Genomic DNA, 25,518 nt, shown 5'->3' on the forward strand with positions numbered 1-25,518 from the left:
GAGAGGCTCAGTCGTTTGGGTGGGAGGATTTACCTTCTAGCTGATTTTTTAAATATTCCGTCTCAAAAATAAATAAATAAATAAATAAATAGAAGACTATTTAGGTGAGTAAAACTAAAATTTTAGTTGTTAATTACATATAATTTCCTCAGGGTCAGAATTTTTTTAATCATTTCAATATTTATCATTGTAGATCTGCTCAGCTTTCATTAAGCAGAATTAGTGAGAAAGTAGTTGATCATGAAAACTGTTGCTTTCATTTGGCAAATAATCACATTCCCATTTAAAACCCTCATCAAGTTGCACACACGATATGATCTATTAAGCTCTTGGCTTTCTCTAGCATCTCATTAATTTCAGAGAGTGATTTCTAATGATCACATTTCAGAAATTGTCAAAAATGTTTTTCTCCTTTTGTTGCCTGTCACCGAGTGAGAACAATCTTGGAATGACACCACACGTTTCAACATGCCTTTTCATAATGAGTCTTTAGGGGGAAATTCAACTTATGAGAATTAAGAAAACAGTCTGCTACTTCCCATAACATCAAAACCATAGGAACATAGCTTTGCATGCATAATACCACATGACTATAATGCCAGCGATGGGGGTGGTTGTATTCTGCATAGATTATGAGCAGATTAATCAGTTTAAGTGTAGTATTAATTGCACTTGCCAATATACACAAAGTCACTGACTACATTTTGTCACTATTTCTAAGAACTAAGGAATAAAAGGGAAATGTGAAAGGTGAAAACAAATTCTCAGCTTTGCCTCTTGACAATTTTATGCCACGGATCACAAAAAGCTAATGTACTCAATCTTACAACTTCTAAAAAGCAGGAATACATTCATTTTATTACTTTCTGCCCCACTCAGGACTAACCTTAGTTATTAGTATTGTTTTCAAAATAAAACAGTGTATTATAATCACTGCAGGAAAAACAGACTAGTCAAAGAGGTGCATTTATCTAAAATCCTTTGTCCTTAGAGACCAAAAATGACTCACAACTTGGGACTTGGACAGCAGATGTGACAGCCAGTGTCACAGGAGCCAAAAGTGAAGTGAGAGCAATGGTCTCAATCTCATTCCCTAGGGGATGCTTTTTAAAGAAATGTCCTTTGAGTTTATGCCAGTCACACAACACCTTTTTATGATACTGCAATGTTGTTCTGCTACATTGTCAAAAATCCTAGGAAACAGAACAAACCTGTGATATTTCAAAGATATTTCAGAAAGACCTAATAATTCATTTTACTTATGAAGTACCTGAACAACCAGGGCAAGAAAAAAAAAATGTGTTCAATGTTACAGTTTAACTCATGATTATCAAAGTCAGTTCTTCTGCATGATCTGAATCAGGTGAAAAAATCCACATGCCCCATATATAATGCTTTTGCCCACCTGAAGTTGCATTTGAGTCAACATAGATTCTGACTTCCCTGGTAGATCAGATGGTAAAGAATCTGTCTGCAATGCAGGAGACCCGGGTTCAATCCCTGGGTCAGGAAGATTCCCTGGAGAAGGGAATGGCAACCCACTCCAGTATTCTTGCCTGGAGAATTCCATGGGCAGAGAAGCCTGGTGGGCTACAGTCCATGGGGTCCCAAAGATTTGGACACAACTGAGTGACTAACACACAGATTCTGACATTATTTCCAGAAGAACACTATAAACTTACAATTCTATCATCAAAAATTAAAGAATTAAATTATACTATTAAAAAATGCTTAGCTAAAAGAAGATCCTTGAGGAAATAAGATGAGGACAGGTACAATAGGTAAAGAAATATTGAGACTGAGAAAGAAGGATCAATCCGGCATTTTCTGAATACATATTATGTCCCTGCATTCTATTTTTGAATCCTCATAATGAATTATTATTGCTCCCATATTACAAAGTTGATCACACAGACAGTGAGGAGCAGAGCCTGAATTCTAAGGACACTGATGAGTGGGTAGAGATGGTGGATGAGTGGAGAGGAGCATCTGGAGATAGTTCATTGCACGAGGAGATCCTAGGACAGTTGGGAGAGTAGTAGGCGTCAGAGGACAAAATTCCAAAGGCAAAGTTCACCAAAGAAGTGGTTCAAATGGACATAACAGAATCCTAACACTGGCTCTACTTTATTTCGTAATCAAGTTTAAAACATTTGAAGGATTTGGGGAGAATGATTCACACAGAGGAAACTACAAGCACCCTTTAATCGTCACATTCTTCAAAAATAGTAGTAAAATGCTGTTGGGGAGTTATTGCAAAAATTAAGTGGGCTAGTTCTAAGTGTGGTGAGGGTATATATATATATAAGTGTGATACGTATGAGTGTGTAGGCATGCATACGGCAGTGTAGTATGTATGTGAATAAGTGTGGTGTGGGGGGTGCATGTCTGTGTGTGCTGTGTCTGGATCTGTATATGTGTGATGAAGCACATTTAACACATTATTATTGATACTTTATGATCCTTTATTCACTCACCTGGGAAAACAACTGACTCTACTTGAACTCTCCACCGACTGGGAGCCTGGCCTTCAGAAAATGAGCACAGTGTTGCTGACTGGGCTCCTCTTGAATTCAAAATGGGTACCAAAAAGTGCCCAGTAAACCTAATGTTTCCTATAAGCAAATTTTCCACATTCTCCAAGAAGCCCATCTTGTCTGTTTTCTGACCTCCAATATTCCCAACCCACTCTTTTAACTGTTGACTTCAACTTGTATTTCTCTGAGAAGCTAGATATAACCATATAGGAATTCTCTCACATTTCCAGCATCACCCCCTACCCCTGTTGCTACCTAAATACTCTGCCTTTCTTCCTGTTTGTTACATTACTCGTTGTTTTGCAGTTCCTTTGCTGATCACACCTTAGTATGAATAAAAACAAAAATACAATATACCAAGATGGATGGGATGCAGAGAAAGCAGTACTCAGAGGGAAATTTATAGCGGTAAACACATATATTTTTAAAAAGATCTCAAATCAATAACCTAATGTTATAGAAAAAAATATTATTAACATATACTAGGAAAAAATGTATGTTAACAGTTAGATAACTTGGATATATTAAAAACCACTGAATTGAATATTTTAAGTTTTCTGGTATGTGAATTATATCTTAATAAAGATGTTAAAAAATATCTGTGAAAGAGTCCCTGCACAGAGCCCAAGTGAAAGAGTTGTTCAATATCTGATAAATTATTAAATGCAATTCCTTGCCACACCCTCCCCCTCACCTTACACTCCTGCCACACCAAACAACCAAAAGGCCATATTGCACCCCCATTACTTTATCTTTCTTTCAACTTGAATTCTTTGTCTTACCCTCTCCACTTCATGAACCCTGAAGCCTCAAAGACGGCTTCCAACCATCTCCTCTGTCGACACTTGGGCAAAACTCCCTGCTTTCGCAGTAACTGGCTGTGTAGTCCAGAAATGATTTGTTCATTTATTTATCTTGCATATTAGATGGTGAATTTCTGAGGGCTACAACTTTGACTTTTCCAACATAAGTTTCCATGGCATCTAACTCATGGTAAATGCTCATTAAATATTTACTAAATAAAGGAACCACTAAAACAGCCACATGGTCTGCTTGTAAGTCATTGCTTATATGAAAAGTCACATGGACTGTTTGTAAGTCACTGTTTATCTGTTGAGAAAGGTTGTTTTGTTGGGCCAACTTGGAAGCAAAAAAGTAAAAGTATATACCATGCATCCAGGAAAGGTGTCCAAATGATGAGCAGGCATTCCAGATTTACCTGAGCATGGTTTCAGTATGCAGTATGCTCTCAAAGTGTGGAATATGAGGTAAGCTCAAGGATTAGCTCCATCAGAATGAATTTTGTTCTGTCTTTCGGTTATACTCATGAAGTTTCATTGCTTTCAAGTACTTCTTCAGAATTACTTTTAGTATATTTTGATCTATCAAAATTTCTTTTGGTCTATTGTACTAGACTAATTTTCTCTGTCATGCAAAAGTGTCATCATTTTTGGAACTTAGAGGACTCAAAGTTTAAATGGGAAGACTTAGTCCATATTTTAAAATATGTTTTTTTAAGTATACTTTCCTAGATGCACACTGTAGTTAGATTTTCTTGCTCTATAATTGATTTCTCTGTCTTGAACTTATTTTTGCTGATTTTTTTTTTCTGTCCTTGAAACAATAAGATACTATAACTTCACCTGCCTGTTTATGAGGGTTTTCAGGTGCAGCAGCACACCTGCTGAGAAAAACTGTTAGCACATAAGGAAAAGTGAAGTGGACAGCCTTGCCTGAGAGAATACAAGCAATTTTGAATGCATGAAAAGATCTGAATAAAATGAGAAGCAACATAACCTGATAGACCCATGGTTCAAAATACACTAAAACAAATTTTAAAATCACTATTATAAATTACTCTGGAAAATATTCTACAAAAGTCAGTTCTTTGAATCTCACATAAAGGCACCTTACTTACTGAAGCAGGAAATGCTTCAGGTATTAAAAGAACAGCAGCATCATTCTTTATAGACTAAAATGAGGATGTACTAGAAAGCAATCTTCAAATCCTACTTTTCACAACGTCAAATCCATTTTGCAAAATTTGAAAAGTTCTAGAAGCAGCCAAACATTAGAGCAAGGATTGCTTAGGGTACCAATTCTTTTACATAAAAAAATGATGAAATATGTTGGTTCTTACCTACAGATGCAAGAAATAGAAACTTGAAAAATTAAAGTTCTGATATTGATCAGTCTTATCTAATTAGTGCTATAATTATTCCTGACTTTTAAATATTCTTGTCACTTACTGATTTCATCTTGGCAAAAGGAGAGCACTAGAGTAGCAGAGTAGGGATTCAGAAACCTAGTTTCAATGCTGGCACTATCTAGCTGTGTTCCCATGGGTAAGTCCTTTCATCTTTTTGAGTTTCAGTTTTTTCTATTTAAAAAATTAAGAAGTTGAATAAAATTATTCCAATTCTGGTTGTGTGAATAAAATTAGTTATATAAAATGAAATATAAAGCATAGTCTGGAAATAAAAGCAAGATGAAAATTAAACAAAATTTAAGGGATGAAGATTTGACTTAAGAAGACAAAAAACAACATTTCGTTTATTTATTGTCACACCACTGTCTGCAGATAAGATTGGGGTCAAAGATACAAAAAGAAGAATGCTGTAACCTTAAGCAAGAAGAACAAATAGACTGCTGATGGAATGCCATCTCTACCTGATTGGAACAGAATACAGAGGAGCCCAAGGCCAAGTCTGAGTTCAAGGGGAAAGAATGCTAAGATTTATTAGTAATGTGTATCATAGACTCAGGAAAAGAAGTAGCATATGCAAGATAGTTGCCATTACATAAGCTGTAAAACAATATTATAACCAAGTATAGTACATACCCTGTCATTTGTGTTTCAAAAAATGCCTGAAGACTTTAGGACAGTCTCTATCCTCAAATAACACAACAGCATATAATCTGTCACATGAATTACAGTAACTTTAAAGTGTAAGTATCTCCTTTCAGGCCCTAAACTGTTCTATAAATATAAGAGTTAAGCAGAAAAGCTAGTTGCAGCTACATGCCCTCCCCATTGTTGTTCATCTTTTCTGTAGTAGTAAGAGTTCTGGAAGTTTATTTGGGCACATGACTGGCCAGAATAACTGCTCTGTTTCTCAGCCTTTCTTGCAGTTTTAGATGGGGCTGTTTGGCTAAGTGCTGACCAGTGAGATCTGAGCAGAAGTGATGTGACCAACTTCCGGGTTGTAGCCTTACCTTTCCTTCCAAAGGCAGACTGGGTGATGGTGAGCCATGTATGGGGATGAAGATGAGGTGACACCCTGAATCACTATATGAGCTATACACTTCTAGGGAAAGTTACTCATGACAGAAATAATCCTCTATCTTGCTTAAAGCCACTATAATTTCAGATCTCTCTTAGAGCAGCCAAATTCATAACCTAACTATAAAAGTTATAAAATAGTTACTTTGGGATAAGAAATGTGTCTCATTGTGGGAAATGTGATTCAGGAGAAACCATATCCATTATGTGGATATTTTCAAGAAGTATCCAAGAAGGTGAAAGTTGCAGTGCAGCTACCCAACATATTCTTACACAGGAGTTACATGGGTCAAATCCAGCCAAGCACCTGCTTGTAAATAAAGTTTTATTGGAACACAGCCATGTTCATTTGTAATTGCCTAAGGCTGCCGTCTGAACTACAATAGCAGAGCTGATTCATTCTGACAGACACCATATGGTCCACAAAGATACTTACTATCTGGACTTTTACAGAAAAAGTTTGATGGCCCCTGTCTTGAAAGACGTTAGCCACACGAACTCTAAGTGAACTAATTTCAGATACCACTTTTTCTTATTTCCGTATGGCAGTTTGTCACATCTATGTTTTAATATTCAACATCTTTCTTTCAGTTTATCCAGATACAGTATTTTCTGTCAAAGAACTATTTCCCCTCATTCCTCTCCCTAGTAATTATACTTCAGATCAGATCAGATCAGATCACTCGCTCAGTCGTGTCCGACTCTTTGCGACCCCATGAACCACAGCACGCCAGGCCTCCCTGTCCATCACCAACTCCCAGAGTTCACTCAGACTCACGTCCATCGAGTCGGTGATGCCATCCAGCCATCTCATCCTCTGTCGTCCCCTTCTCCTCTTGCCCCCAATCCCTCCCAGCATCAGTCTTTTCCAATGAGTCAACTCTTCGCATGAGGTGGCCAAAGTACTGGAGTTTCAGCTTTAGCAGCATTCCTTCCAAAGAAATCCCAGGGCTGATCTCCTTCAGAATGGACTGATTGGATCTCCTTGCAGTCCAAGGGACTCTCAAGAGTCTTCTCCAACACCACAGTTCAAAAGCATCAATTCTTCGGCACTCAGCCTTCTTCACAGTCCAACTCTCACATCCATACGTGACCACAGGAAAAACCATAGCCTTGACTAGATGAACCTCGGTGCCACTTAATCCCAGGACCATTTTTCATGAAAAGATATTATTGCTTCACAAGAATTAGTGCATCACAAAGGTAAGTAAGGAAAACCAGTGGGATAAGGCACAATCTTCTGGTTGTTGGCTCTATTCACTTCCAAATTTAGTGACTGACTCCCACATTCTGGTCTCACTACCTGTAAGTTCAAGTTCACTCTCTGACCTCAAAGACACTTAGAACAGTGACTTTTTTTCACTGTTAAAGAAAATATATCTAAAATATTTAAAGAAAACCAGACTGTTTACATTAAATCCAAAAATGGTAGGGGTCTATTTTAGCAGAAATTTTAGAGATGAGTCAGTGTGAGTCTTCAAAGGTGAATCTGACTTAAACAGAATTTCAGATGGAAAAAAAGTGAGGCCAATGAAGTAGAGTATGCTGCATTTATCTCAACAGCAGTCAAATAAAAAGAAAGAAAATGATTGCATTTCTAACTGCAAATAAAAACCACACCTGTCAAAACAGACATCCAACTAACAGTGAAAAGTTTGTAATGCTGGCTCTAAAAATGCTTGGTTCTTGAATTCATTCTTTCAATACATTTTTAATAAGAAAAATTGAGTCAAACTTTAGGCCATTGAAATATAATGAAGACTTTGTAAAAAAGGATCTATAGATCAAAATTAATAAAAGAAATTCAGTTGGTATGTGTTCATAAATACAAAAAATACATCATACCCATATTTTTAAAATGTATTTTAAAATTAAATTTATTTTATATACCCATCATCTATAACATGCCTTAGCACCTATGAGATTTCAAAATCTAATTTGTAAAAATGTATTTTAAGAAAAGCCAAGGTTGTGGGAAGTATAAAATGTTTTAAAATTATAATTATGCATATATTTAGAACATGTACCAATTTTATTACCCTTACTATCTCTGAGTGTGTTGTCTAATATAGTAGCCACAAACCACATGTGGTTTCAAGTGTTACTGAACACTTGATATGTGGCTAGTTCAAATTTGGATGGTATAAAATACATACTAAATATTGAAAACTTGGTATAATAAAAAATATAAAATATAGTGTCTCCATTTTTACATTTTGATTATATATGGAAATAATGTTAGATATGTTGAATTCAATACATTATTAAAAATTAATATATTTTTTTAGCTTTTTTAATATAACTACTAGAAGAAAATTTTATAAGACATTTCACTGTTTCTCTATGGATCTTGAGTATCTCAGAGTACTTTCTTCCTCAGAGACAATTATCAGCTTTGGGTTTCTGAGAAACCTACTACCATAACGCTGGCAATCAGTAAATGTAAATTGTGTACTGGATATTTCAATGGGATTAAAAAATAATTTTGTCTAACTGTGAAATATGGATTTTACTTTAAGGAATCTATTAAGAAATACAGAAATAAAATGTCCAAATTCTCTTGTTCTCCTTGCTTTTTTTTCATTTTAATTTCATTAATTCCAGAGACAAGACTATGTTTGCAGGTAGAGTTAAGATGTGGTATTAGTTGTAAGTTAGGAAGGAAACAGATGACTAAAAAATTATTTGAATCAATGAGAGAATGATGCCCAGGTGAGATACAATAACTAAACTTAGGATGAAATTTGACCTAAATAACCTCATTCAAAGAACAAAAATTTAGCACCTTACATTATTTATTTTTCTAGTGTTGCACCTTCATAGTCAATCTAGGATACTAGCTTGGTACAGATGGAAAAAAGGCTTGTATGCAAAAACATATGAGATTCTTAACTGATATGCCCTCCACAGACAATCAAGATAATACTATTTAGGACATGAATTCTAAAACCTATTACAAAGTACTTTTTTACTGTAACAGTTCTAAAATGCTGACTTACTTTCCTGACCATCTAATTTTATCTTAATGAACTATTTTATTCGATGAATCACTATTCTTGTAAGGTCTTCTGCATGACAGAACAGAATGTGACAGCTAACAGCATGTGCGAGTGACAGTGCCCACTGCCTCTAGCCCTGTTGTTTTGAGTGATTTTCTCAGGATAGAGATACTTGACCCTGTAGAAACACAGTCCTTTGAATTTTCTCCTAAGGCCCACTTGAAAGCTATCTCCCACTGCTCTTTCGATGTCAAGTCTTGCCAAGAATAAAAGTGCTGTGTCACTCACTCCATCAGTTCTTTGTCCCAAAACAGATGAAAAGTCCTTGTTTTCCCTTCTAAGATGTCAGGGAATGAAAAGAGAGAAAAGTAATTTCAGTGCCCAGAAGTAGACATGCCTGTGTGATCATTTCCGAACACCAGTTGCTCCTAAAGTCAACAGGGGGACATGAAGTGCAATTCTTCTCTGTTTTTAATCCTCTGGTGAATTAAAAAACTTCACTTGTCTTGAAAAAAATCCATACTTTATTTTTAATTCAGTGAGAGAACAAAGACAAAAGACACTGTGGTAAATGTTTAGAACATGCATCGTTCATTAACAGGGATCGCGATTATGGGGAAAACAACCCTCCCTCCTTAAACTTCAAACTTAACCAACCTACAGCAGGATCTTCCTACCATGCCTGACATGAGGGCTTTTCATATTTGCACTTTCGGAGGTGAGAAGAGTGTTTGCAGGAGCCCTGGGGAAAAGTGTAGTTGGAAAAGACACAAAAAATAGAGAGGACAAGATAGCCTAAACCAGACTCACGGACTAGGTCTAACCTTCCTCAGAAAGGGAAGAAAATGTTTTTTTTTATGAAGAAACTTATGAGACGTTGGATATAAATTTGAGTTTATATTGTTAACAAGGGAGAGAATATGACTCCAACAGAGTTCAGAGATATGACCAGGTGCTAAGACGTGGTGAAGCCAGCCAGGGCGGGTGGTGTGTTGTTTGGCAAGATTTTCATCAGCGATAGCTAAGGAAGTGAGCACGCATATGAGAAGTACCACGTTTACCTATTTCCTCTATCTATATCGCAGTCTTGTTTTCACTTTCTTCCTCATTTTCCTGCCATCACAATCTTAACTGCAATGTCAACATAATGCCTTTTTAAAAGCTGTTCATACAAACACTTTTGGTGCGCGTGATGGGTGTGCATTACTGTTTCTGTCACAACCTTTGTGCAGCAATGGAAGCTATAGGATAAGGATGAACAGCAGCCAGAAAGTGCCCACCACCCCAGCACAGCAAATGGGTTGCCAGATGCAGCCACTGTAGTCAGCAGCTTCCCTCAGCTAAACTGCTGGGGTAGCTAGAGAGGGAGAAGATTCGAAGTCTTGATCAAGGCCACTAGTGAGACAAAGCTTAGGAGACTCTGAGGAGGGACAGGTCACCATGTTCATGTGGCCTCTTCATTCACATGCAGAGCCTGGAGAAGTCAAGACACATTCAAATCACATGCAACTTTTCTCCCAGAGAATGAGACAGGAGTCAACAGAGCAGAAAGTAAGAATCCCTGATCCCAGAAGTGATGTTATTACTACATCTTTGTAACAGAAAGGAAGGACAGAGAATAAAACTGGTTCCAAAATTTAGGCTGGGATTTTTTACTTGCATACTTCTTCAACATTTATCACATACTATTCAATAGATGTACTCATGAACATAATAGTAATTTTTTTTTGGGAAACTGAATTATATTTAAAATTTTCCAGGAAATATCATATTGAAAGGAATCTGCAATAACATCCCTTAGCAGCTCAGACAGTAAAGAATCTGCTTGCCATGTGGGAAACTCAGGTTCAAACTTGGGTCAGGAAGATCTCCTGGAGAAGGGAATGACTACCCACTCCAATATTTTTTCCTGGAGAATTCCATAGACAGAGGAACCTGGTATGCTACAATCCATAGGGTCCCAGAGAGTCAAACACAACTAAGGGACTAACACTTACTAAAACACCACCTACTAAATGCATCTGCTTTGTACATTTGTACTTTTACATCCTGTTTTCTTGAAATAAAATATAATTTCTAGCAAATTCACAATATTTTTATTCAGTTCAGTAGTTCAGTCATGTCCAACTCTTTGTGACCCCATAACTGTAGCACGCCAGGCCTCCCTGTCCATCACCAACTCCCAGAGCCTACCTACCCAAACTCATATCCATTGAGTCAGTGATGCCATCCAGCCATCTCATCCTCTGTCATCCCCTTCTCCTCCTGCCCTCAATCTTTCCCAGCATCAGGGTCTTTTCAAATGAGTCAGCTCTTCGCATCAGGTGGCCAAAGTACTGGCGTCTCAGCTTCAACAACAGTCTTTCCAATGAACACCCAGGACTGATCTCCTTTAGGATGGACAGGGTGGATCTCCTTGCAGTCCAAGGGACTCTCAGGAGTGTTCTCCAACACCACAGTTCAAAAGCATCAATTCTTCGGTGCTCAGCTTTCTTTATAGTCCAACTCTCACACTCATACACGACCACTGGAAAAACCATAGCCTTGACTAAATGGACCTTTGTTGGCAAAGTAATGTCTCTGCTTTTTAATATGCTGCCTTGTTTGGTCATAACTTTCCTTCCAAGGAGTAAATGTCTTTTAATTTCATGGCTGCAATCACCATCTGCAGTGATTTTGGAGCCCAAAAAAATAAAGTCTGACTTTGTTCCCACGGTTTCCCCATCTATTTGCCATGAAATGATGGGACTGGATGCCATGATCTTAGTTTTCTGAATGTTGAGCTTGAAGCCAACTTTTTCACTCTCCTCTTTCACTTTCATCAAGAGGCTCTTTAGTTCTTCTTCACTTTCTGCCATAAGGGTGGTGTTATCTGCATACCTGAGGTTATTGATACTTCTCCCGGCAATCTTGATTCCAGCTTGTGCTTCCTCCAGCCCAGCGTCTCTCATGATGTACTCTGCATATAAGTTAAATAAGCAAGGTGACAATATACAGCCTTGACGTACTCCTTTTCCTATTTGGAACCAGTCTGTTCTTCCATGTCCAGTTCTAACTGTTGCTTCCTGACCTGCATACAGGTTTCTCAAGAGGCAGGTCAGGTGGTCTGGGATTCCCAACTCTTCCAGAATTTTCCACAATTTATTGTGATCCACACAGCCAATGGGTTTGGCATAGTCAATAAAGCAGAAATAGATGTTTTTCTGGAACTCACTTGCTTTTTTGATGATCCATTGGATGTTGGCAATTTGATCTCTGGTTCCTCTGCTTGAACATCTGGAAGTTCACAGTTCACGTATCACTGAAGCCTTGGGGACTTAGTATGTGCCAAGCTTTGAGCTACATCCTATGATTTCCAAGATGAATAAAACACAGTCCTTGTTCTCAAAGATGTTATGGAGTCTCAGAGAAGATACTTATGATGCCATGTGGGAAAAACTCAGCGCTAAGGAAGAAGTAGATTAATTCAGCAACAGTGGGGTGAAGTTTGGAAAGCTTTATGACTTTGAAGCTGGGTATTAAAAGAAGGTTGGTTAAAATGTTAATATGTCAATCAGTTAAGGGAAGGAGTGATATCCCAAACATAGAAAAAACAGGTACCTGGGGCAAAACAGATGAAGCATACATAAATAAGACCTATGTCAGTTATCCAACTTCCTGTGAATTTATAATTATTTCAATTTTTTTTACTATTTTATATGCTAATACTCATATGTATGAATATGCATGGTATTTAGGAAAAATTGCAAGTAATACTGGGGGAGGGATTGAGATGGGAGAAGGTTGAACAAGTAGCTACGAATCAGCTTGTATTGCAGAAAAATAAAGCTGTCAGCAAGTTGAAAAGCCTAGGAACATCAGAAATAGAAGATAAAAGAGATAATTTTAGGGTAAAAGCAAATTCTTTGTTGATTCTGGTAAAGAGAGGGAAGACGTAAAGAGAGGGAAGACGTAAAGAGAATTTTAAGACTAAGGTGAGAATTCATGTCAACAATCACTGTAGAATATTCAAGGAAGCATTTATAGTGAAAGATGATGAGTCCAATTTGGAACTATTGAACTTGAGTCTCAAAACCCATATACAAAATGAGATTGGAATTCAAGAACAAAGTCTCAAAATGTGCATTTCCCATATTGTTGGAGAATATTCAATTGTACTATAGAAGATAAGAAAACAAATGGGAGGGTCTGAACCCATAAGAAATGTTAAATATAGTTCATATAAATTATAAAAAATAGGTAAAACTTATAGGCTATGTTATATGTACATAATAAGCAAGCAGGTAATAAGTAAGCAAGTTTCTCATGAGACATAGGTAGAACTCATGTGCTATGTTAAAATACACGGCAAGTTAGCAACCTGTAAGACATGCCAACAACTGATTAATAAAAACCATGATAGAATAAACAAGATTGTTTGGAGGTGGAAAGGAATGAAAAGACCAAATCATGCCAACTTCAGGATGAATACTATGTCACCCTCAAATTTGGTCATCCATTGGTGACATCTAGTATGTCATTCTGGCCCCATTTGCACTCTACCCCAGATGACTCGAGTACTCTACACCTATTTGTAATCACACATAAGACCCATGGCTATTTAGCAGGCTGACAATTCACTGTGATGTCCAGATGTCCTTGGTCTTGAGTGTCTCTAATAAAACAAGTATATACATGGCCCAGGACTACTACCTGTGAAGTTCCACCTCAATCATCAACTCTGGTCCTCACAAGCATACTATGAGCAGGGAGGACAACAGTGGCAAAGAGAGACAGAGAGGAAAAGAGGATACGTGAGCCTTGTGAACTCCAGGTCTTAGATACGATGGTCTTTCCATCTGCTTGTACCCTAATCTAAGAACGTTTACTTACTCTATCTCTTTACTCTTGATATTATTGTGTGTGTTAAGTTTATTTAATAAATCCTGTGGTCTGTGATCCTTTCTGCTCTGTGATTTCTAAGATACCATGCTTCAGGCCATTCCCTGGGTGTCTAGTTGTTAGAAATTGTTGCTTTAACTGCCAGGGCCTGGGTTTGATACCTGGTCAGGGATCCCACAAACAACCTGGCACAGCCCAAAAAGAGAGACAGAGAGACAAATAAGATAGCATGCTTCATAGTGTACTTGTAACATTCAAGGTCACTACCCATAGGTTAGGTCTGAGCTACAGGGTTATAGTCATTGAAGTGGTTGAAATAATCCAAGTAGACCCCAGTTACCTTGTTTTAACACAGTTTTTTGATGTATGCAAGCTTTCAATACATGAAAAATAGCATGATGCAAAAATCAAGCCTCCACCTTTGAAAAGACATTGTCTCTTTTTATATCTATTGCTGAAATCTAATGCAAGCCCTTTGAGGGCAAAAACCATACTCCATTTATCTTTGTTTCTCTATGCATGGGTGTGTGCTAAGTTGCTTCAGTCTTGTCTGACTCTTTGAGACCGTATGGATTGTAGCCCACGAGGCTCCTCTGTCCATGGGATTCTCCAGGCATGAATTCTTCCCTCCTCCAGTGGATCTTCCCTACCCAGGGACTGAACACATATCTCTTATGTCTTCTGCACTGGCAGGCGGGTTCTTTACCATTAACACCACCTAGGAGGTCTTTGCACCTCCATACCTAGCCTATTACCAGTAACACTGCAGATACTTAATGTGTTTTGCTTAACTGAAGAATAGGTTACGGTGCTTTTTCATAACTTGAGCATTCACTTACTGATATTTATATTTTGACTCTGACAAAGTTCATCAATACAATAAATAAGCAATTTTATTAACAACTGTGTGGATTAGATTATTTATCCAGACAGAGACTGTCATGGGAAAATATTGAATTCCTCTTGGGCAGGACTGACAGAATGAAAATGACTTAAATGACACAGCGGCTCAAGACTCCTGGACTGACGAACCTCAACTTAGTTTTCAACAGATTATCACAAAGATCCCAAATCCTCGATTCATTGTCAAAGTAAGCTTGCAAACAGAATTTGAGATTGTGGGAATGTGGAAAAGTAAACCACATGTCATATAAATTGTTTGCTGAGGCATAGTAGAGCAGAGGGGTGATACAAGTGTCAGGACAAGCCAAGCCTCAACACATGAAAAAGTAAGAAAGAGAAAGAAAAAAAATATGAAAGTCTTCTTGTTCATTTATCTGAGGTGATTGTTAAACTGAAGACACATTAGATAAATTAGGGTTCTTTCATACAAGAGAATATTTTGTAGCTGTTTAAAAAAAGATAAAAAATAAGATTTTTATCTTGCAAAAATAAAAGTAGCCCAAAACAAAATTTACAAGACAATATGGAACAATCTCTCAGATAAATGGTTAAACAAAAGAATCAAAGTAAGGGTAAGTTTGTATAGCATGTTAATAGTTTGTGTTTAAAGAAAACAATGTGGATAGACACTTATATATGCATAAAATTTTGTTAAATGATAGACCATTTATTATAGTCATTAACTCTAGAAGGGGAGCTGAGAATTTTGAAATGTAGCAGAAAGAAGGCTTGTTTTTTATTTTTGTGTAGTTTTAAATTTTTGTAATTTTACATGTACATTTTCAAAAACAAAAATAGAGTAACATAATTAAAAATAAATATTTTTAATGACAGAATGTATGGCAAAACCAATACAATATTGTAAAGTAATTAGCCTCAAAAAAATACATAAATTAAAAAAAAAAAAGGAAAAAAGAAAATGCTTTTCCATCAAAAATACCTAGAGGGTATTGTGCTTAGTGAAATAAGTCAGACAGAGAAAGACAAATACTCTACATGATCACTTATTTGTAGAATCTAAAAAATAAAATGAATGAATGTAACAAAACAGAAATAGACTCAGAGAGAGAACAAACTAGTGGTAGGGAATTAAGAGGGACAAACTATCATGTATAAAATAAATAAGCTACAAGAATAAATTGCACAGCACAAGAAATATACCCCACATTTTATAATGATTTGAAATGGACTATAACCTTGAAAAATGTGGAATCACTATATTGTACACCTGAAACTAATATTTCAACTATACCTCAAATAAATAAAGCTTTAAAATATGTAAAACTCAATATAGTAAACAAATATATTTCTACCCATATTTATATCTACAGCAAACAATATTTCACTGTGCAGTGGAAGGTTTTTCATTTAGGATTTTCTAAAACTCCCCAAACTGGATAAAACACTAATTTCTAATTATGTTGTACATTTTGAGTACTTTTCTTTCAAGTTAATATGTCACAAGAAGCCATTAACTCACTAAGCCCTATTCAACACTTAAGGTTCCAGTTTAATTGATTTCAGAAATTTCACAAATTTTAATTTATGAATTGAATTCTTTAGAATTAATTTATTTCTTTAGAAAACCTTTCTTCACAATAGGAGGTAGAGAGTCCCATTAAATTCAAATTGTGAGTCTGACTCTTCAGAAACAAGATCGAGAAGAAAATAACAGATGAGCATCTTGGTTTCTTCTCTATAAAATAGGAAAAATAAAAGTAGCCTGAAAATACCTATAAAACCCACATGGATAATAGTTGTGACTAACACAGCTTAAGGCCAAATGAAGATATGCTGGTTCTGTATAAATTTATGTCAGAAAACATAATTTTATTGCCTTAGTTAAGTAAAAATGATGCTTGGTGATTGGTACTATCCTTTTATCACGGTTTGGCAAACATCTTTCCCAAATATCTATGATTACCTGTCTGAATTGGAAATGGCTCATTTCCCAGTGTATTCACAATTAACTGTTTCCATCTGCTTTGGTAAACAAAATAACAAAATTGTTGTTCAAATTACTTACATAGTTGCAAATTTTAATTCATTTAAAATGGATTTTTAAAATGTAGGTTTGTTTAAAAAAAAAAAGAAAAAGATACATACTATATATTTATCTTCCTGTGATGAAAAACTTGAATTAGGATTATAAAGATATTAAGACACATTTGGGAGAGGAAGAATTAAATTTATCTTCCTAAGGACTGATATAAAACTAATTTTAGACCAATTCATCCCAATGTGGTAAAACTGACCAGGTAATCACCTGCGGTCATTTTTTACTGCTTTTTTTTTTTTTTTACTGGTTTTTCAGTTTTATTTATTTTATTTTTTAAATTTTATTTTTAAACTTTACAATATTGTATTGGTTCTGCCATATACAAACATCAGAGAGACATCGTTTATTTGGAACGTTAGTGAAGAATCATGCTGGTGGCTTAAACATTCTACGAAGGTTTATATTCAAATGACTAGTTCTTGAAAATAAAAGATAAACCAGACTAAATCACCTTTGGGTATACATGCTGTCAACCAGCAATTATCTGATCGAATTTTAGTTATGCCTGGAACATAAACTAATTACTTTGAAAATGAACAGCTATGTTTTATGAACATTCAGATCTGTTATCCCACCAGACAGGGGAAAACAAACGGATGTAAGAAAGGGTCAAAGATGTTCAATTGGTCAAGGTAAAGTGTAGCCCCAAACACAAGACCACTACCCTGCAAACTCAAACCTCTTCCAGCCCCTGTTTAGCCTCAACGAGACTCATCACTTTGAAAGTAGAGAACTAGCTTCAGCTTCTAGAAGATGCTCTCTATCAATGACCTGCCCAAGTGTGTTTGTATGTGTGTGTGTGTGTGTGTGTGGAAGAGAGAGAGACAGAACAGAGGCAGAATGCCTGTGAATGTCTCTCTGTATCTGCCACATAAAAGGGGAAGGAAAAGGAAAGAAAAAGGAGGAGGGTTAAAAAGATACTTCAAGGAGCGAGATCTTTGTTCCATGACTCAGGGGAAGAACCAGGATAATTTTCAAATGCAATCATTTCTGACACCTAGCTTACTTTTAGTTGCCTGTAATCCACTCTGGAACAAGCCAACAGTGACATCCGTTCAGGTTAACAATGAAAGAGTATCACAAACTCGTGCTTTAAAAAAAAAAAAAAGAAACAAAAATAGAAAACCAAGAAATCTCTTCAAGTCCTCTGGAGTCTACAAGGAATAAGAAAACAGGTATGTTTGGAATGAACAAAATTATTCACAACCATTCTTGTTTCCAATAATACTCCCCAAAATGGTTATGTTTCATTCCATATATTTACTTAATCACTCATTGAATCCATGTTTATCATGGAAGGTATACATTTAACATGATACAACCATTGTTCCAAGCTGGGGATAGAAAAATAAGCAACTAATGCAGCAAAGGCAGGAGAGAAGGCAGGCCACCGTTTTCAGCGAGAGAGCGAGATTTAAGACACCAGCCCACAAAGCACAGGGAACTTCACCCCATCTCACTAACCAGCTTAGTGACCCCTTGCTTTGAGGACTTGGGAAGTTCAAGTTTAAGCTACATCCTCAATCCAGTCCTGAGAAGGTGGACATGCTGGTAAAAGTCCCTATTTAACAAAAGCAACAGAAGGAGATGAAGAAAAGTGTTTCTCTTCATGAGCCCTAATTCTAATTACATGGGTTCCTCATGCCTCTTACCAATCTTCCACAAACCTGCAGGCCTTCCCTAAAACGTGTTAGGCACTGTGACACCTTGGGGTGAAGACAATTCATACTGTTTCCTTTCCCTGAATTCATTCTCCCCATTCCTATCCATCTTCTCTTCCCCAATTGTTGAAATCTTATGTATCTTTGAGGTCATCTAGAATATTCTCTCCTTTTATTATCTTTCCCCAACTCTCCACTCCCACAGGAAAGTAAATTCCTGGCACTCTCAGTTGCTCTGTGACCTTGGGTAATTGAGTCTCACTGTCCTCATCTATAAAACAGGAATGCTGTTGTTCAGTTGCTAAGCTGTGTCCAACTCTCTGTGACCCCATGGACTGCAGCACGCCAGGCTTCCCTGTCCTTCTCTACCTCCCGTAGTTCGTTCAGACTCATGTCCACTGAGTCAGTGATGCCAACTATCTCAACCTCTGTTGCCCCCTTCTCCTCCTGCCCTCAAGCTTTCCTAGCATCAGGGTCATTTGGAATGAGTCAACTAATACTACTACTTAACTCTTAAGGGCTAGAGTGAAGACTAAAGCATGCAGTATTACCTGGTTAATAACTGGTGTTTAATAAATGTTACTTTCTTTCTCGATTCTGAGACTGAAATTGAATTAATTTACTGTCTTTGTTAAATAGTCCTGGAACCAAAAATATTTTCTTTTTCCTATGTTAAAAAATATTCAGAAGCAAAAATAACTTTGCTCTTTCCTCCAGGAAATATTTGTTCCTATAAGATAAAACAATGAGTCAATTCAAGTAGTTTACATATCAAGACAGAGTGCTCATCAAGACTCACTCATCAACTCACTGTGTGCTTACCAACCCGAAACTATTATATCAAAAACTCTGGACACTGATAGTTTGGCTATGTTTAATAAACTCATTTTATTTGGGTTTGATCCCTGGGCTGGGAAGATCCCCTGGAGAAGGGAAAGGCTACCCACTCCAGTATTCTGGCCTGCAGAATTCCATGGACTGTATAGTCCATGGGGTCACAAAGAGTCGAACACAACTGAGCGACTTTCACTTTCACCAAACTAAACGTTGCTTAGTCAACAGGTCTTTTTGGAGAACTGACAGTTGACACCTCTTTTTAATTGCGATTCAGTTGCACTTTGCTTAAACTTCTGCTGTAAGCACTATGCTGTAACTTCATTGTTGGTTAATTGTCTGATTATCTGCCTTCCTTTATAAAATGGTAAGCTTCAAGAAAGCAAGGTTGTGTCTTTGTAATGCCAGTGCTCATCATCAGTGTGCCAAAAGGTAACCAGGAAAAAACAAAACAAAAGACATACATATTTCCTTGAATAAATGGATGAATGAACAGCCATCCTTGAAGTCACATATCCATTTTTAATCCACTAACCTAGTTGTTTCACCCAAGGCTTTAATCTGGCTTCCATTTAGACCCAGCCAAGGGGAAGCACCAATAAGGGGTCAGAACACGCTAGCAGAACAGGGACCAGGTACTTACTTCCCCAGCTCCCTGCTCCCAGGTCACAGCTGGCGGAGGTTGCTCTGCTGAGGCCACAGCTCCTCCTCAGGGACTTTTCTTATAGCTATATTGCTCCAGGTTCTAATAGTCACTTCCTTCCCTTTGCCCCCACAGGCCATGGCACAAGTAAATACCCCTCCTATTGACTGCCTTCACCATCCTTTATGGATTTCCTAATCCTAGTTACACACTGGAAATGAGACCCTTCATTAAATCTTCCTCAGTTACCCTATATGGGTGTGCTGTCAGTTTTACAAGGAATCCTGACTGATGCATCTTCTAGGCATAGGGCCCACATAGAAAGAGGTACTACCATCGAGCTGGTATCTCTCACAACATAAGAAGTAGTAAGTCTGAGTCTACCTAAGTAACAATGCCAGGACTCCTTAGAATGGAGACTTGTGCTTCTGGAAAAGCTGTTTCCATTTATGTCTTCTGGGAACTAACCTGGCCCCTAACCACTGAAATCACAGAGTGCCTTTTAAAGTTGTTTCTGGGGGGAAAAAGCTTCCTCTCTGAACCTTAGTGAAGTGGTTTTAGGGCAGTAAAGGCCATTATACTTTAGCAAAAACAACTGCATCAAGCTATAACATTTGTGCTGAGTGGTAAAAACCATTCCAGTAGCCTCTATAGCATATCTGGATTATGAAAAGAAAAGCTAAGAAATAAGATATTTGATCTCTTCCCCTCAATTAAAAAATTACTGAAATCTGTAACCCTATTAGGAAAAAATCAACAGAAGAAGCAGACTTCTCTCACATGCAGAAAGAACCTGAGATTTACTCTGATTTTTAGTTGAATTTGATATGTATCGCAGTACATAGCAAGGCCCTTCTATAAACTAATATTCAGGAAAAGAGAAGAAATTTGAAATTGGAAAAAACATCATATGTTTTCACCGGTATATCGAACTACAAGTCCAGGTATAAATCTTTTCAGTGCTGTCAGGCCTAGAAAGGGGGGAATTATATAATGGAATATGCAAGAGGAGGGCTTAAGGTCCTTATACAGATGCAAGTTGATTATAATTAGCACTTCATGAAATTGCTTTTTTTCCCCTACTAGATGAAAAGTGATTCTAAGTGGGACAGAGCTATAAAAGTAAAAAAGTCCTCATTTTTCAATCTACACTAAAGTTTCTTTCCATGTGTGACCTTATTTGGCACTTTAACCTAAGATTGTAATACATGAAGAATTTTAAACATTTCCATTTGCTTATTATGGTTCTTATGAAAAACTGAAAAGATTATCTGAGGGCAGAGTAACTAGCATGGTAGAAAGAAAATTCAAACCCCAAGCTTAGGACTTACACAAAGCCACATAGTTTTGGACAAACTATTTTAATTTTCTGAGTAACAGATTTATCTTTAAGATTTAGTCCTAAAGTTGCTGAGAGGATTAGATAAGAGCACATCTACATAGCACTTCTTACAGTGTCTGGTGCTGTGCACATGGCAACTCAGTAGCAGTTACTGTCATGATCAGTGTCCATGAGTGGCATGAGATTCAGAGACAGTGCTGTTATTCATATCTGCAAACTTTGCCAGTACACCTATGAAGGCAGTAGCTGCCCACAAAGAGTTTCTAACTGTGTACATACACAAATAACTTGACTCAACTTGATTTGAAAAGAGAAGAAGTTACGGTCAAGCAGGAATTTTAACCAAAATTGAAATTCCCCTTGCATTGCTGATTCAGATCTGTTACTACCAAAATACTGCAGAGCCTGTGATGTGGTAGTGCTGAAAAAAATCATCCTTAATGACATAAAGGGCCTGTTTTAAGACTACTTGGTTCCATTAGTATTTCCAAGGTAATACAGTCTTCTGGGTGTCTTCATATTATCAAGTTAACTGGTGCACCATCCTACCAGGGTTGCCAATCACCCTTGAGTACCTTTTATCACATGCTTGGGTTATTTCTATTTAAGCACTCTCTGTTCTGCTGACTCACCATCCTCAGAAGTGCATGCTGCCTATTACTGACATTTCTGAGAGATGCACAAATTAGACTGAAGCACTGGCAATTAATATTTCTACTCTTCTCTGCATGACATATACAATATTATAAGTGGTACTTTTCTTTTGTAGAAATGAAATTAAGTTACGGAAAAAAGATAGAGTTTTTCAGATCAAAATCAATGACAGGCACTTTCCAGACAGGCTTATAAAGGAAAAGAAAAGACTAAAACATGATGTAGCATTTTTTTTTCTCTCCCAAAAGAGCTTAAAGCAGGAGGTGGAATAGCATCTATGACATTATATCATTTTTAAAAATCCTTAAAGGAATATAATAATTATTTTATCACTTAAATGTCTTTATCATTAAAAATTAACCAAATATAATCTATGATTCAAAAGCTGAGCCCCAAATTTATCAGCCATGGTAAAGGCCAAACTTTTAGAACCATACAATGGTTATTATGCATGATTATTGCACAGTATTTGACCACCCAATGGTTACATGCAATAACGCCAAAGTTCTGAAATGGCATCTAAGTCCATACCTGACTGTTAGAAGTTTCCCTCTTCACATCCTTCTCTCCGAGGGAGCACAATACAAACTCCATCATCTCCCTGTGCCCAACCTTGGCACCAGTCCTCCTCGCTCCCTTTATATCCACTCAAGTGTCACTTCTATGAGTGTTTCCTAAAAATGGTAACATTCCCCTTTCCCACTTCTTGCTTGATTCTTAGCACTTTCCATCATTTGACACTGTCACACATCTCAACACCCCAACAGTCTCCACCTAACATGTAGACACCTGTTGCTTATAATCTGTCTCCTCCTACTGCCCTCCTCCAGGGGATCTTCCCAACCCAGGGATCAAACCCATGTCTCCCTCATTGCAGGTGGATTTTTTTTTACTGTCTGAGCCACCAGGGAAACTACTAGAATGTAAGGACCATGAGATATTTTGCAATGATTTGCTTATTGCTATACTCTTGGGCCCAGTACAGTGTCTAGCACAAAATACATGTCAAATATTTTTGTTGAATGAATTAGAGAGACCTTCCCTTCCTGAGAGTGGAAATCTACATTTCTGTGTAAGTTCCCTGGGGCCAACTACAGGAGAATATCATACTCATAAAGTTAAAAAATTGCAAAATGAGGAAAGAGGAAGGTTGCTTGTCCTGTTTCACTGTTATACTGAATCATTGTCTGATAGACCCATGAAGGGAATATTTAATTCTCCATGGGACTGTACCTTTGTCATACCATTTACTGTTCATTAGGGTTCAGATGCTATGAAGTTAAACTGTGATTATCAGATTTTTATCTTATAGAAATTAAATGATTTTTGTGCAGAAAAAAATAACTCCAAAGATTATACCTTTATTGCACTTTATAAAACAAATTTGTATCTACCTGGCAATCTTTTTTTTTTCTTTTCTTCATTGCCTTTAAATGCACTTTGCCTCAAATGCATTTTGAACCAGCTTTACCACTTGTCTGGTTCCCTTACCAATGAATTAAATAAGTCTTTTACATGCATTTAGTCTATATCTGTATGAGAGTAATATTTTAAAATTTTAAAGATAACATTTTGGCAGTTTGTGTGTGTGGTGGAGGTGGGGAGGGGGGTTGTCCTATCACAAGATTCCCAAACATATGATAGAGATCAGGAAAAAAGCAGAAAATCTGGTTTGCTGGCATATTCATTTCTTTGTCGAGTTGTTGGCAAGCTCAAATCAGTTTTTTAAAGTGTCCACTTGTGTTTTGTGATTTTTGACCTATGGCTGATGTTGCAGAACTGGAGAGTCAAGCTATTTGTCCAGCTGTTTGTCGTTGAGAACATCTTTCCCTCTTGTTTGGCTTCCCTGGTGGCTCAGATGGTAAAGCATCTGCCTGCAATGCAGGAGACCCAGGTTCGATACCTGGGTTGGGAAGATCCCCTGGAGAAGGAAATGACGATCCACTCCAGTATTCTTGCCTGGAAAATCCCATGGATGGAGGAGCCTGGTAGGCTGAAGTTCATGTGGTCACAAAGAGTCAGACATGACTGAGAGACTTCACTTTTCTTTCCCTCTTGTTCGCAGAAGGTAATGGCAACCCACTCCAGTATTCTTGCTTGGAAAATCCCATGGACGGAGGAGCCTGGTAGGCTACAGTCCATGGGGCTGCAAAGAGTCGGACACGACTGAGCAACTTCACTTTCACTTCCCTCTTGTTGCCTAAGTCTCAAATACGTAACTACACTGGGCAAGTATTAACAAAATAGATTATAAAACCTCACAAAGGAGCTCTGTTCTGATTGTGTTATAAATAATAATAAGCCTGTACAAAAATCTAATATTACCAGAATTCCCAGAAAGTAAACTAAACTTCTAATACTTTAAATATGTTATCATTCATTTCCCAAATCCACAAACCAACAAATAGCTAACAGGAAAACTGCTTGCTGAGAAGCATTTTTATGTAAAAACCCAAGTTTATGTAACCAAAGTGAATCCTTGGACATATTAGACTTGTTTGACCACTTCAGTTTAAAAGCAGCTATATATCTTCTCCCTGACTTTATCTATGTAGACTATAATACAAGAAAACATTTAACAATAGATTTCTATTTTTTTTTCTCATGAATAAACAATTTCATCTGAAGTCCTCAAAACTCCTATGTGTTTACTGTTCGGACAAGACAACATATTTCATATAAAATTTGGGGTTATAAAAAACATAAAATTATTTAATTTAAACAAATTCTGGTAACAAATTAAACAAATTAAATTACAATTCTGATAATTAAATCTGTTTAATGTCATCAGTGACTGTGTTCTATAATATACCAATTTACACATAATATTCAAGATCTTTAGTTAACATTAAGAACTTAAGATAATATTAAATTGGGTTAATTAATAAATAATCTTTGGGTATCTGGATAATTTTTTAAATTTTGTGGAAAGTGAACGTGAAGTCACTCAGTTGTTTCTGACTCTTTGCGATCACATGGACTGTAGCCTACCAGGCTCCTCCATCCATGGGATTTTCCAGGCAAGAATACTGGAGTGGATTGCCATTTCCTTCTTCAGGGGATCTTCCCAACCCAGGGATCGAACCTGGGTCTCCTGCATTGCAGGCAGACGCTTTACCATCTGAGCTACCAGGGAAGCCAAATTTTGTTTAAGTCCAACTAATTTAAAATGTGCTAATTTCTGCTCTACAGCAAAATGATTTAGTTACACGTGGATAATTCTTTTCTGGGGGTAATTTCTAATAAGATAAAATATAACATTTGTCAGAAAGCATAGTTTTATATGTATAAATGTATATATATTATATGAGAAACCCTGAATAATACAACTTCAAGGAAAAGCCCATTGCAGTATAAGCAGAAGCAAAGATTACATATATGTGTGTGTGTATATATACAACTCAAGTTTGACACATATATGTATTCATACATATGTCTGTGTGCATACATGCTTAGTCCTATCCAACTCTTTGCAACCCCATAGACTGTAGCCTGCCAGGCTCCTCTGTCCATGAGATTTCCCAGGCAAGAATACCGGAGTGGGCTGACATTTCCTCCTCCAAGGACCTTCCTGACCCAGAAATTAAACCCAGTCTCCTGCATCTGCTGCATTGGCAGCAGAATTCTTTACCACTGAGACACTTCGGAAGTTACTCTGTTAATAAGGGACCAAATTTCCCCAAACTTCTGACTTTTTCCTTTCAGTATCAGATTTTAAAATG

At 37.0% G+C, this 25,518-nt stretch overlaps 2 non-coding genes across 2 annotated transcripts; one reads left to right on the top strand and one right to left on the bottom strand.

Annotated features, from left to right (window-relative positions):
* Nucleotides 1-23,639: 23,639 nt before the first annotated feature.
* Nucleotides 23,640-23,711, top strand: TRNAC-GCA. The gene has a single exon. It is a non-coding gene; the product is annotated as a tRNA-Cys (tRNA).
* Nucleotides 23,712-24,860: 1,149 nt separating this feature from the next.
* TRNAC-GCA lies at nt 24,861-24,932 on the bottom strand. The gene has a single exon. It is a non-coding gene; the product is annotated as a tRNA-Cys (tRNA).
* Nucleotides 24,933-25,518: the final 586 nt, after the last annotated feature.

The sequence above is a fragment of the Bison bison genome, unplaced genomic scaffold, assembly GCF_000754665.1.
Source record: "Bison bison bison isolate TAMUID 2011002044 unplaced genomic scaffold, Bison_UMD1.0 scf7180017864056, whole genome shotgun sequence".
In the NCBI taxonomy this organism is placed as follows: Eukaryota; Metazoa; Chordata; class Mammalia; order Artiodactyla; family Bovidae; genus Bison; species Bison bison.